At 57.9% G+C, this 12500-nt stretch overlaps 3 non-coding genes across 3 annotated transcripts in view; all 3 read right to left on the bottom strand.

Annotated features, from left to right (window-relative positions):
- The window catches only part of LOC145655378 (28S ribosomal RNA), a 4149-nt gene extending 3715 nt beyond the window's left edge, over positions 1-434 (bottom strand). Inside the window, exon 1 of the ribosomal RNA XR_014121508.1 lies at positions 1-434. This exon is cut by the window's left edge and continues 3715 nt beyond it. This is a non-coding gene — a ribosomal RNA (28S ribosomal RNA).
- Positions 435-1050: 616 nt separating this feature from the next.
- On the bottom strand, positions 1051-1204 carry LOC145655377 (5.8S ribosomal RNA). The gene has a single exon (XR_014121507.1). It is a non-coding gene; the product is annotated as a 5.8S ribosomal RNA (ribosomal RNA).
- An 882-nt stretch (positions 1205-2086) lies between these two features.
- LOC145655381 (18S ribosomal RNA) lies at positions 2087-3925 on the bottom strand. Its single transcript, XR_014121511.1, has one exon. It is a non-coding gene; the product is annotated as an 18S ribosomal RNA (ribosomal RNA).
- Between the last annotated feature and the right edge of the window lie 8575 nt (positions 3926-12500).

Here is a 12500-nt window from a genome sequence, read left to right as displayed (position 1 = left end):
TACCTCTTAACGGTTTCACGCCCTGTTGAACTCTCTCTTCAAAGTTCTTTTCAACTTTCCCTTACGGTACTTGTTCGCTATCGGTCTCGTGCCGGTATTTAGCCTTAGATGGAGTTTACCACCCACTTTGGGCTGCATTCCCAAGCAACCCGACTCCGAGAAGACCGCTACCCTGGCGGGGCTGGGGCCATTTACCGGCCTCACACCGTCCACGGGCTGAGCCTCCATCAGAAGGACTCAGGCCCCCGGCCCGCGCCAGGAAGAAAACAGACTTCCATACGCCACAATTCCCCTCGCCCGCACCCGGACGGGGGATTCAGCGCTGGGCTCTTCCCTCTTCGCTCGCCGCTACTGAGGGAATCCTTGTTAGTTTCTTTTCCTCCGCTTAGTAATATGCTTAAATTCAGCGGGTTGTCTCGTCTGATCTGAGGTCGCTCCCGAGTTCGCTCTGGAGGGTTGCCCAGAAGCGTGAACACCGCCGGGTTAGGGGACGAGTCCCTTTTCACCCGGGCTAACGAGGACACAGGTCGGGACGTCACGGACGTGCCACGGACAGGTCGGCCCGTAAGGAAAACGCCAGAGGCAGAGCCACCCGAACCCCGACCCCCCCACCCCCCCCACCGGGGGAGGGGGGGGGGGAACGCATGTAACAACAACCTCCCTCCGCTCGCGCACGTAACGGAACAGAACAGACACCTTTCCGTGATCCGCCTGCGCAGGGGGTGAGAAAAGAAGCGAAAACGTGGGCAGCCAAAGCGGAGAGAACCCACCGGCAGCCACGCTCGCTTCTTTCTCGGGCGCAGGGGACCACGTTCCTGGCCAGGCCAGGAGCGGAGCCGAAACGAACCGAAACGAACCGAAGCGGGGGAGGAGAAGCTTGTGCACGGAGAACGGGCACTCAACCGCAGCGAACCCACCGACCGGATCTCACCGAGACAGCGACCGGGAACCGTCTGCTTTTAGGAAGACGGAGGCCAGGGGGCACCCCCCCACCTACGAACCTCCAACCGCGGTCCCGCCTGAGAAGGCAGGTCCGACAGATAGGAATAGCGACCCTCAGACAGGCGTAGCCCCGGGATGGACCCGGGGCCGCAATGTGCGTTCGAAATGTCGATGATCAATGTGTCCTGCAATTCACATTAGTTCTCGCAGCTGGCTGCGTTCTTCATCGACGCACGAGCCAAGTGATCCACCGCTAAGAGTTGTACTCTTTTATTTCAGGCTCAGTTTAGGTCTTTCACCACGACTACAAAGACAGGTTTAAAAGGTTTCACCAACCGGTCAGGCGCCCCCGTCTGCGAGTGTTGAAACGGGCGCGGGGTTGCGCTTTGCCCACACGCCCCACGTGGCAGACGAGTCAGTCTTTGAACCGCGGCCCTCCGCGCCCGCCCCGTCCGACCCCTCGAAAGGGGTGGAACTCACGTAGCGTGGGCCAAGCCCTAGGTACCTGCCGGGGGTCCCCCTGAGACTCCTTTCTGAGAGAGAGAAGCAGGGGAACCGGCTGCGCCACCCACCACCACCACGCCCCAGGACGCCGGTGGGCGGACGAACACAGGAAGGGCCATGGCCTGCCCCACGAGGAGCAGCGCTCGCAACCCCCCCCGGAAAGTCCGCTCGTCAGCGAGCAAGGGGACGGGGATGAATGACAAGGACAACAAAATAGGAAAACCCCTCGCGGTGGACGGAGGCAGCGGCCGTGCGAGCGAGAGGGAGGGCGCGGGACGGACCCGTACGACCCGCTCGACTCGCAGGCGCTTCTCCTGCCGGCAAGGTGAGGGGAAACCGGCCTTCGCCCGACGAGCGGGGACGCCGAGTTTTTTGAACGACGCGTCTCTCGCGCTGGAACCCAGAGAATACCGGGGCCTGCGGGGGGGGGGTGCTGAAGGACGACGCGGAGGAAGAGGCGGAGGACGAGGAAGGGGTGGGAGGGACTAGGCTCCTCCTTTATGCCTTCTGTCCAGCCTGACCTGCAAGCGACCACGTGTAACAGCAACCCCGAAGACCCTTTCGACCCTGGGCCCCGACGCGGGGGGACGGCGAAGTCGAGGGGGTCGGGAGAGGAGGCACGCCGGACAGCGTTACCCGTTAATGATCCTTTCGCAGGTTCACCTACGAAAACCTTGTTACGACTTTTACTTCCTCTAGATAGTCAAGTTTGATCGACTTCTCGGCGCTCCGCCAAGGCCCGCGAGGAGCCCCGGCGGGGCCGATCCGAGGACCTCACTAAACCATCCGATCGGTAGTAGCGACGGGCGGTGTGTACAAAGGGCAGGGACTTAATCAACGCGAGCTTATGACCCGCGCTTACTGGGAATTCCTCGTTCATGGGGAATAATTGCAATCCCCAGTCCCCATCACGAATGGGGTTCAGCGGATTACCCGCACCTCTCGGTGTAGGGTAGGCACACGCTGATCCAACCATTGTGGCGCGCGTGCAGCCCCGGACATCTAAGGGCATCACAGACCTGTTATTGCTCCATCTCGCGTGGCTGAACGCCACTTGTCCCTCTAAGAAGTTTGACGCCGACCGCGGAGGGCCGCGTAACTATTTAGCATGCCGGAGTCTCGTTCGTTATCGGAATTAACCAGACAAATCGCTCCACCAACTAAGAACGGCCATGCACCACCACCCACAGAATCGAGAAAGAGCTATCAATCTGTCAATCCTTTCCGTGTCCGGGCCGGGTGAGGTTTCCCGTGTTGAGTCAAATTAAGCCGCAGGCTCCACTCCTGGTGGTGCCCTTCCGTCAATTCCTTTAAGTTTCAGCTTTGCAACCATACTCCCCCCGGAACCCACAGACTCGTGGTTTCCCTCACGCTGCCCGGCGGGTCATGGGAATAACGCCGCCGGATCGCGGGTCGGCATAGTTTACGGTCGGAACTACGACGGTATCTGATCGTCTTCGAACCTCCGACTTTCGTTCTTGATTAATGAAAACATTCTTGGCAAATGCTTTCGCTTTCGTCCGTCTTGCGCCGGTCCAAGAATTTCACCTCTAGCGGCGCAATACGAATGCCCCCGGCCGTCCCTCTTAATCATGGCCCTGGTTCAGGAAACCCACAAAATAGAACCGGAGTCCTATTCCATTATTCCTAGCTCAGGTATTCAGGCGAGAAGCGGGCCCGCTTTGAACACTCTAATTTTTTCAAAGTAAACGCTCCGAGCCCCGTCCGGACACCCAGCCAAGGGCATCCGGGGGGCACCGGGAGACAGGGTCTGAGACAGGCGGTGGCACGCCTCGCGGCGGACCGCCAGCCCACTCCCGACATCCAACTACGAGCTTTTTAACTGCAGCAACTTTAATATACGCTATTGGAGCTGGAATTACCGCGGCTGCTGGCACCAGACTTGCCCTCCAATGGGTCCTCACCCATGGGTTTAGGATACGCTCATTCCGATTACAGGGCCTCGAAAGAGACCTGTATCGTTATTTTTCGTCACTACCTCCCCGTGTCGGGAATGGGTAATTTGCGCGCCTGCTGCCTTCCTTGGATGTGGTAGCCGTTTCTCAGGCTCCCTCTCCGGAATCGAACCCTGATTCCCCGTTACCCGTGGTCACCATGGTAGCCGACTATGGTACCATCGAAAGTTGATAGGGCAGACATTCGAATGAGACGTCGCCGCCGCGGAGGGCGCGCGATCGGCCCGAGGTTATCTAGAGTCACCAAAGCGGCCGGGGGGCCCGAGCCCCCCGGATGGGTTTTGGGTCTGATAAATGCACGCATCCCCCGAAGGGTCAGCGCTCGTTTGCATGTATTAGCTCTAGAATTACCACAGTTATCCGAGTAACGTGTGGAGCGATCAAAGGAACCATAACTGATTTAATGAGCCATTCGCAGTTTCACTGTACCGGCCGTGTGCACTTAGACCTGCATGGCTTAATCTTTGAGACAAGCATATGTTACTGGCAGGATCAACCAGGTAGTTTGCACCGTGGTCTGGGATGAACCACGAGTGACATCCGCCTCCCCTTCCGGGGGCTAGGAAGCAGCGGGTTGTAAGTGCGTGCGCCGTCAGGTCCAGACGCCATACAGGGCTACCCAGGACAGCTTCCGCGGCCAGTGTAAACGTGCTCGCGCACCGCCCTCTGGCCTTCGGACGCCGACCTCTCACCTTGATGCAAAGCTGTCCCATCCGGTCATGCCCGCACCGTACCCCGTCCACCTCCTCCGGAGGTGCGGACGGCCGACTCCAGGTGCTTTCGGCGTTCCCTCTCTTCACGCCGTTTTGATTTTCGTGGGCCGCTGGTGGGGGGACAAGGGAAAGACCTCGTCGAATTCCCTCCCCCCTAGCCTCGCTCAACCTACGTTTCGTGATGTAACCAAGAAGAGTGATTCGTGGGCCCAGGTAGTTTTGAAGAGGAGGCCAACAAAGCAGGGCACTCCCTTCCTCCCAAACCACAGACACCAGTATAGGACAACTGAGTAGACAGACTGGCCGTCTGAGTCTCCCCCAGAGAGTTCTGGGATGGGTTACAAATAACCCCCACCCCCCATCAGAGGCTTGACCCGCTAGAACCAGGGAGGATCTGTCAAAACCGCTCTCCACATCAGAAGTTCTGGATCAGCCGGGGCTGGTCGGCAGACGTCCACCTAAGGCCGTGGCCTAACCCCGTGTGGGGGGATAGCGCTCGCACCCGTACACGTGGACACCCGCTCGTCAAATGGCTGGCTCCTCACTTACCGTAGGGGGAATGGTTTGCCTACCCCTGGCGGGTCTGGTACTCCACTCTACCAAACAAGGAAGCAACACACCAATAGACCCCTGCAACACCGGGCAGCTTTGGGCAGTGTCACTACACTCCTCCTTGTTCTTCACGTTCCTTCCGTGGTGATTTTTTTTTTTTTTTCGTGGCCATTGCCGTGCATGGCTTCCCCATCGCTTTGCATGCTCTCCATTGCCTCGTGCTGCTTCACCATTGGTCTCACCTGGAGACCGAAGCCGCTCTCCCAGTAACCCGATGGTACCTGGCCAGAAAACCCCGTGCCCGATTTCATCTAGGACAAGGGCCAAACCACAGACCGTGCCCGTCCAGGGTCAACCCCTGGTCGGACAGGCCTGGTGGGTCGATACCATGGATGTGGCAGGCCGACGAGAATCCACTGGTACATTTACAAACACGCCCACCCTGGTGGCATGGCTGTACGACCCATCGTCGAAGCACGCTGCGGCGGACTGAGCCATTGGATCCAGTTGCCTGGGCGTACACTCAGCCCAACAGACGCACTCGGGTCGGGGAGAGCAAAGCAGACTGTGTGCCTGGATGTGCCCACTTCCATAGGGGAATCGGCATGATGGTTCACTTAACCCGAGGAGGGCTCCCCTCGCGGGATAAGCACCCCCCTCGGGGGATGGGGGGGGGGGGGGGGCATCCAGAGCACACCACTTTCCGGTAGGGGACAGGCGTTTGATCATGTGTCCGAGGGAGAGCTCCCCTTGCCGGCCGAACACCCCTCGGACTCCCCTTGGGCTTCCAGAGAACGCCACTGGATGAATTTAGTGCTTGGACCCCATTGATTCTCTTTGCTCTCCCATATACCCGACGGGACCTATTTGCAAAACCCCGTGCCAACCAGACCTCCAGGAAGGGGGCTGGCGGCTAACCATGCCCAGCAGGGTGCACCCTGGTCGGACACTTTGGGAGGGTCGAGAGCCTGGAAGTGCCACCCGGGGGAGTAATTCTGATTTCCGTTTTAATGCACTCAGGGACAGCCCGAGGACCTCTGTAGTGCACCTGAGGCGGACTGAGCCGTCGGGTCCAGGGGTCTGGAGTTCGGAACCTCCAGGGTTCACCTGGCTGTTCTCTTAGCCCGGCAGGGTGCACCCTGGTCGGACACTTTGGGAGGGTCGAGAGCCTGGATGTGCCACCCCGACGAGTAATGAGTTTTCCCTTCGTATCTCTTCCGGACCAGGTCCGATTCGCACGAAACTCGCTGGGCATGGCCAGGAGCGCCCCCTGCTGCCCACGCCACCGTCCCCGCGCTTCTACTCCCGAGGGCCGAGGAGACAGCGAAGCGTGGGTCGGGTCGCCTGCTTCCAGGGTCTCCCTGGTACTCTCCAGTCTCCCGAGTCCATCGGGTCCGACCTCGTATTTTTAGCCCAGACGGGGAATGAGAAAGGGGCCCCCGACCGCCCGAGGGCGGGCGCTCGCTTCTCAGCCTAGGAACGTCCGATTCCCACGAAACTTTTACGCCAGACGTTCCTGGCAGCGAGCGCGTTCAAAGGTGACCCGCGCTGCTTCTCTCCTCCCAAGGGCCGAAGAGATATTCGTCTTCAAACCCGACCGGCCCTGTGTTTGCCGCCCCGGCGGTTTTAAAAAATCATAGCGTAAAAACGGTGGGTGCGCTTCGCCTGCCGCTTGGACAGCGTTAAACGGCAGCCCCGGCTCTTTCCAAAGGGCCCTCAACCGACTTTCTGCTCCCAAGGAGCCCAGAGATATGAAACCGATAAATCAAAACCCCGTGCCAACCAGACCTCCAGGAAGGGGGCTGGCGGCTAACCATGCCCGGCAGGGTGCACCCTGGTCGGACGCTTTGGGAGGGTCGAGAGCCTGGATGTGCCACCCCGACGAGTAATGAGTTTTCCCTTCGTATCTCTTCCGGACCAGGTCCGATTCGCACGAAACTCGCTGGGCATGGCCAGGAGCGCCCCCTGCTGCCCACGCCACCGTCCCCGCGCTTCTACTCCCGAGGGCCGAGGAGACAGCGAAGCGTGGGTCGGGTCGCCTGCTTCCAGGGTCTCCCTGGTACTCTCCAGTCTCCCGAGTCCATCGGGTCCGACCTCGTATTTTTAGCCCAGACGGGGAATGAGAAAGGGGCCCCCGACCGCCCGAGGGCGGGCGCTCGCTTCTCAGCCTAGGAACGTCCGATTCCCACGAAACTTTTACGCCAGACGTTCCTGGCAGCGAGCGCGTTCAAAGGTGACCCGCGCTGCTTCTCTCCTCCCAAGGGCCGAAGAGATATTCGTCTTCAAACCCGACCGGCCCTGTGTTTGCCGCCCCGGCGGTTTTAAAAAATCATAGCGTAAAAACGGTGGGTGCGCTTCGCCTGCCGCTTGGACAGCGTTAAACGGCAGCCCCGGCTCTTTCCAAAGGGCCCTCAACCGACTTTCTGCTCCCAAGGAGCCCAGAGATATGAAACCGAAAAATCAAAACCCCGTGCCAACCAGACCTCCAGGAAGGGGGCTGGCGGCTAACCATGCCCGGCAGGGTGCACCCTGGTCGGACGCTTTGGGAGGGTCGAGAGCCTGGATGTGCCACCCCGACGAGTAATGAGTTTTCCCTTCGTATCTCTTCCGGACCAGGTCCGATTCGCACGAAACTCGCTGGGCATGGCCAGGAGCGCCCCCTGCTGCCCACGCCACCGTCCCCGCGCTTCTACTCCCGAGGGCCGAGGAGACAGCGAAGCGTGGGTCGGGTCGCCTGCTTCCAGGGTCTCCCTGGTACTCTCCAGTCTCCCGAGTCCATCGGGTCCGACCTCGTATTTTTAGCCCAGACGGGGAATGAGAAAGGGGCCCCCGACCGCCCGAGGGCGGGCGCTCGCTTCTCAGCCTAGGAACGTCCGATTCCCACGAAACTTTTACGCCAGACGTTCCTGGCAGCGAGCGCGTTCAAAGGTGACCCGCGCTGCTTCTCTCCTCCCAAGGGCCGAAGAGATATTCGTCTTCAAACCCGACCGGCCCTGTGTTTGCCGCCCCGGCGGTTTTAAAAAATCATAGCGTAAAAACGGTGGGTGCGCTTCGCCTGCCGCTTGGACAGCGTTAAACGGCAGCCCCGGCTCTTTCCAAAGGGCCCTCAACCGACTTTCTGCTCCCAAGGAGCCCAGAGATATGAAACCGATAAATCAAAACCCCGTGCCAACCAGACCTCCAGGAAGGGGGCTGGCGGCTAACCATGCCCGGCAGGGTGCACCCTGGTCGGACGCTTTGGGAGGGTCGAGAGCCTGGATGTGCCACCCCGACGAGTAATGAGTTTTCCCTTCGTATCTCTTCCGGACCAGGTCCGATTCGCACGAAACTCGCTGGGCATGGCCAGGAGCGCCCCCTGCTGCCCACGCCACCGTCCCCGCGCTTCTACTCCCGAGGGCCGAGGAGACAGCGAAGCGTGGGTCGGGTCGCCTGCTTCCAGGGTCTCCCTGGTACTCTCCAGTCTCCCGAGTCCATCGGGTCCGACCTCGTATTTTTAGCCCAGACGGGGAATGAGAAAGGGGCCCCCGACCGCCCGAGGGCGGGCGCTCGCTTCTCAGCCTAGGAACGTCCGATTCCCACGAAACTTTTACGCCAGACGTTCCTGGCAGCGAGCGCGTTCAAAGGTGACCCGCGCTGCTTCTCTCCTCCCAAGGGCCGAAGAGATATTCGTCTTCAAACCCGACCGGCCCTGTGTTTGCCGCCCCGGCGGTTTTAAAAAATCATAGCGTAAAAACGGTGGGTGCGCTTCGCCTGCCGCTTGGACAGCGTTAAACGGCAGCCCCGGCTCTTTCCAAAGGGCCCTCAACCGACTTTCTGCTCCCAAGGAGCCCAGAGATATGAAACCGAAAAATCAAAACCCCGTGCCAACCAGACCTCCAGGAAGGGGGCTGGCGGCTAACCATGCCCGGCAGGGTGCACCCTGGTCGGACGCTTTGGGAGGGTCGAGAGCCTGGATGTGCCACCCCGACGAGTAATGAGTTTTCCCTTCGTATCTCTTCCGGACCAGGTCCGATTCGCACGAAACTCGCTGGGCATGGCCAGGAGCGCCCCCTGCTGCCCACGCCACCGTCCCCGCGCTTCTACTCCCGAGGGCCGAGGAGACAGCGAAGCGTGGGTCGGGTCGCCTGCTTCCAGGGTCTCCCTGGTACTCTCCAGTCTCCCGAGTCCATCGGGTCTGACCTCGTATTTTTAGCCCAGACGGGGAATGAGAAAGGGGCCCCCGACCGCCCGAGGGCGGGCGCTCGCTTCTCAGCCTAGGAACGTCCGATTCCCACGAAACTTTTACGCCAGACGTTCCTGGCAGCGAGCGCGTTCAAAGGTGACCCGCGCTGCTTCTCTCCTCCCAAGGGCCGAAGAGATATTCGTCTTCAAACCCGACCGGCCCTGTGTTTGCCGCCCCGGCGGTTTTAAAAAATCATAGCGTAAAAACGGTGGGTGCGCTTCGCCTGCCGCTTGGACAGCGTTAAACGGCAGCCCCGGCTCTTTCCAAAGGGCCCTCAACCGACTTTCTGCTCCCAAGGAGCCCAGAGATATGAAACCGAAAAATCAAAACCCCGTGCCAACCAGACCTCCAGGAAGGGGGCTGGCGGCTAACCATGCCCGGCAGGGTGCACCCTGGTCGGACGCTTTGGGAGGGTCGAGAGCCTGGATGTGCCACCCCGACGAGTAATGAGTTTTCCCTTCGTATCTCTTCCGGACCAGGTCCGATTCGCACGAAACTCGCTGGGCATGGCCAGGAGCGCCCCCTGCTGCCCACGCCACCGTCCCCGCGCTTCTACTCCCGAGGGCCGAGGAGACAGCGAAGCGTGGGTCGGGTCGCCTGCTTCCAGGGTCTCCCTGGTACTCTCCAGTCTCCCGAGTCCATCGGGTCTGACCTCGTATTTTTAGCCCAGACGGGGAATGAGAAAGGGGCCCCCGACCGCCCGAGGGCGGGCGCTCGCTTCTCAGCCTAGGAACGTCCGATTCCCACGAAACTTTTACGCCAGACGTTCCTGGCAGCGAGCGCGTTCAAAGGTGACCCGCGCTGCTTCTCTCCTCCCAAGGGCCGAAGAGATATTCGTCTTCAAACCCGACCGGCCCTGTGTTTGCCGCCCCGGCGGTTTTAAAAAATCATAGCGTAAAAACGGTGGGTGCGCTTCGCCTGCCGCTTGGACAGCGTTAAACGGCAGCCCCGGCTCTTTCCAAAGGGCCCTCAACCGACTTTCTGCTCCCAAGGAGCCCAGAGATATGAAACCGAAAAATCAAAACCCCGTGCCAACCAGACCTCCAGGAAGGGGGCTGGCGGCTAACCATGCCCGGCAGGGTGCACCCTGGTCGGACGCTTTGGGAGGGTCGAGAGCCTGGATGTGCCACCCCGACGAGTAATGAGTTTTCCCTTCGTATCTCTTCCGGACCAGGTCCGATTCGCACGAAACTCGCTGGGCATGGCCAGGAGCGCCCCCTGCTGCCCAGGCCTGGCTCTGGGCCTGGGCACACTTCATTCACTTTGTACCTTTAAATCATACTACTACTACCACCAGACTTCCAGGCCCAAGAGGTCAAACACAGTCATGCCCAGCAAAGTAGCTCTGGGCCTGGGCACACTTCATTCACTTTGTACCTTTAAATCATACTACTACTACCACCAGACTTCCAGGCCAAGAGGTCAAACACATTCATGCCCAGCAAAGTAGCTCTGGGCCTGGGCACACTTCAATCACTTTGTGCCTTTAAATCATACTACTACTACCAGACTTCCAGGCCCAAGAGGTCAAACACAGTCATGCCCAGCAAAGTAGCTCTGGGCCTGGGCACACTTCATTCACTTTGTGCCTTTAAATCATACTACTACTACCACCAGAATTCCAGGGCCAAGAGGTCACACAGTCATACACAGCAAAGTAGCTCTGGGCCTGGGCACACTTCAAGAAGTTTGACCCTTTATATAAGCCTAGAAATAGACTTCCAGGGCCAAGAGGTCAACCACAGTCATGCACAGCAAAGTAGCTCTGGGCCTGGGCACACTTCAATCACTTTGTGCCTTTAAATCATACTACTACTACCACCAGACTTCCAGGCCCAAGAGTTCAAACACATTCATGCCCAGCAAAGTAGCTCTGGGCCTGGGCACACTTCAAGATGTTTGACCCTTTATATAAGCCTAGAAATAGACTTCCAGAGCCAAGAGGTCAAACACAGTCATGCCCAGCAAAGTAGCTCTGGGCCTGGGCACACTTCAATCACTTTGTGCCTTTAAATCATACTACTACTACTACCAGACTTCCAGACCCAAGAGGTCAAACACAGTCATGCCCAGCAAAGTAGCTCTGGGCCTGGGCACACTTCAAGAAGTTTGACCCTTTATATAAGCCTAGAAATAGACTTCCAGGCCCAAGAGTTCAAACACATTCATGCCCAGCAAAGTAGCTCTGGGCCTGGGCACACTTCAATCACTTTGTGCCTTTAAATCATACTACTACTACCAGACTTCCAGGCCCCAGAGGTCAAACACAGTCATGCCCAGCAAAGTAGCTCTGGGCCTGGGCACACTTCAAGAAGTTTGACCCTTTATATAAGCCTAGAAATAGACTTCCAGGCCCAAGAGGTCAAACACAGTCATGCCCAGCAAAGTAGCTCTGGGCCTGGGCACACTTCATTCACTTTGTACCTTTAAATCATACTACTACTACTACTACTACTACTACTACCAGACTTCCAGGCCCAAGAGGTCAAACACAGTCATGCCCAGCAAAGTAGCTCTGGGCCTGGGCACACTTCAATCACTTTGTGCCTTTAAATCATACTACTACTACCACCAGACTTCCAGGGCCAAGAGGTCACACAGTCATGCACAGCAAAGTAGCTCTGGGCCTGGGCACACTTCAAGAAGTTTGACCATTTATATAAGCCTAGAAATAGACTTCCAGGCCCAAGAGGTCAAACACAGTCATGCACAGCAAAGTAGCTCTGGGCCTGGGCTCACTTCATTCACTTTGTACCTTTAAATCATACTACTACTACCAGACTTCCAGGCCCAAGAGTTCAAACACATTCATGCCCAGCAAAGTAGCTCTGGGCCTGGGCACACTTCAATCACTTTGTGCCTTTAAATCATACTACTACTACCAGACTTCCAGGCCCAAGAGGTCAAACACAGTCATGCCCAGCAAAGTAGCTCTGGGCCTGGGCACACTTCATTCACTTTGTGCCTTTAAATCATACTACTACTACCACCAGAATTCCAGGGCCAAGAGGTCACACAGTCATACACAGCAAAGTAGCTCTGGGGCCTGGGCACACTTCAAGAAGTTTGACCCTTTATATAAGCCTAGAAATAGACTTCCAGAGCCAAGAGGTCAAACACAGTCATGCACAGCAAAGTAGCTCTGGGCCTGGGCACACTTCAATCACTTTGTGCCTTTAAATCATACTACTACTACTACTACCAGACTTCCAGACCCAAGAGGTCAAACACAGTCATGCCCAGCAAAGTAGCTCTGGGCCTGGGCACACTTCAAGAAGTTTGACCCTTTATATAAGCCTAGAAATAGACTTCCAGGCCCAAGAGGTCAAACACAGTCATGCCCAGCAAAGTAGGCTCTGGGCCTGGGCACACTTCATTCACTTTGTACCTTTAAATCATACTACTACTACCAGACTTCCAGGCCCAAGACGTCAAACACAGTCATGCCCAGCAAAGTAGCTCTGGGCCTGGGCACACTTCATTCACTTTGTACCTTTAAATCATACTACTACTACTACTACTAACTACTACTACTACTACTACTACTACCAGACTTCCAGGCCCAAGAGTTCAAACACATTCATGCCCAGC

The sequence above is a fragment of the Electrophorus electricus genome, unplaced genomic scaffold (assembly GCF_041902795.1).
Source record: "Electrophorus electricus isolate QZ-2024a unplaced genomic scaffold, ASM4190279v1 Scaffold247, whole genome shotgun sequence".
NCBI classification, from domain to species: Eukaryota; Metazoa; Chordata; class Actinopteri; order Gymnotiformes; family Gymnotidae; genus Electrophorus; species Electrophorus electricus.
Note: the sequence above shows the minus strand (reverse complement) of the source record. Positions and strands in the feature narration are given on the sequence as shown.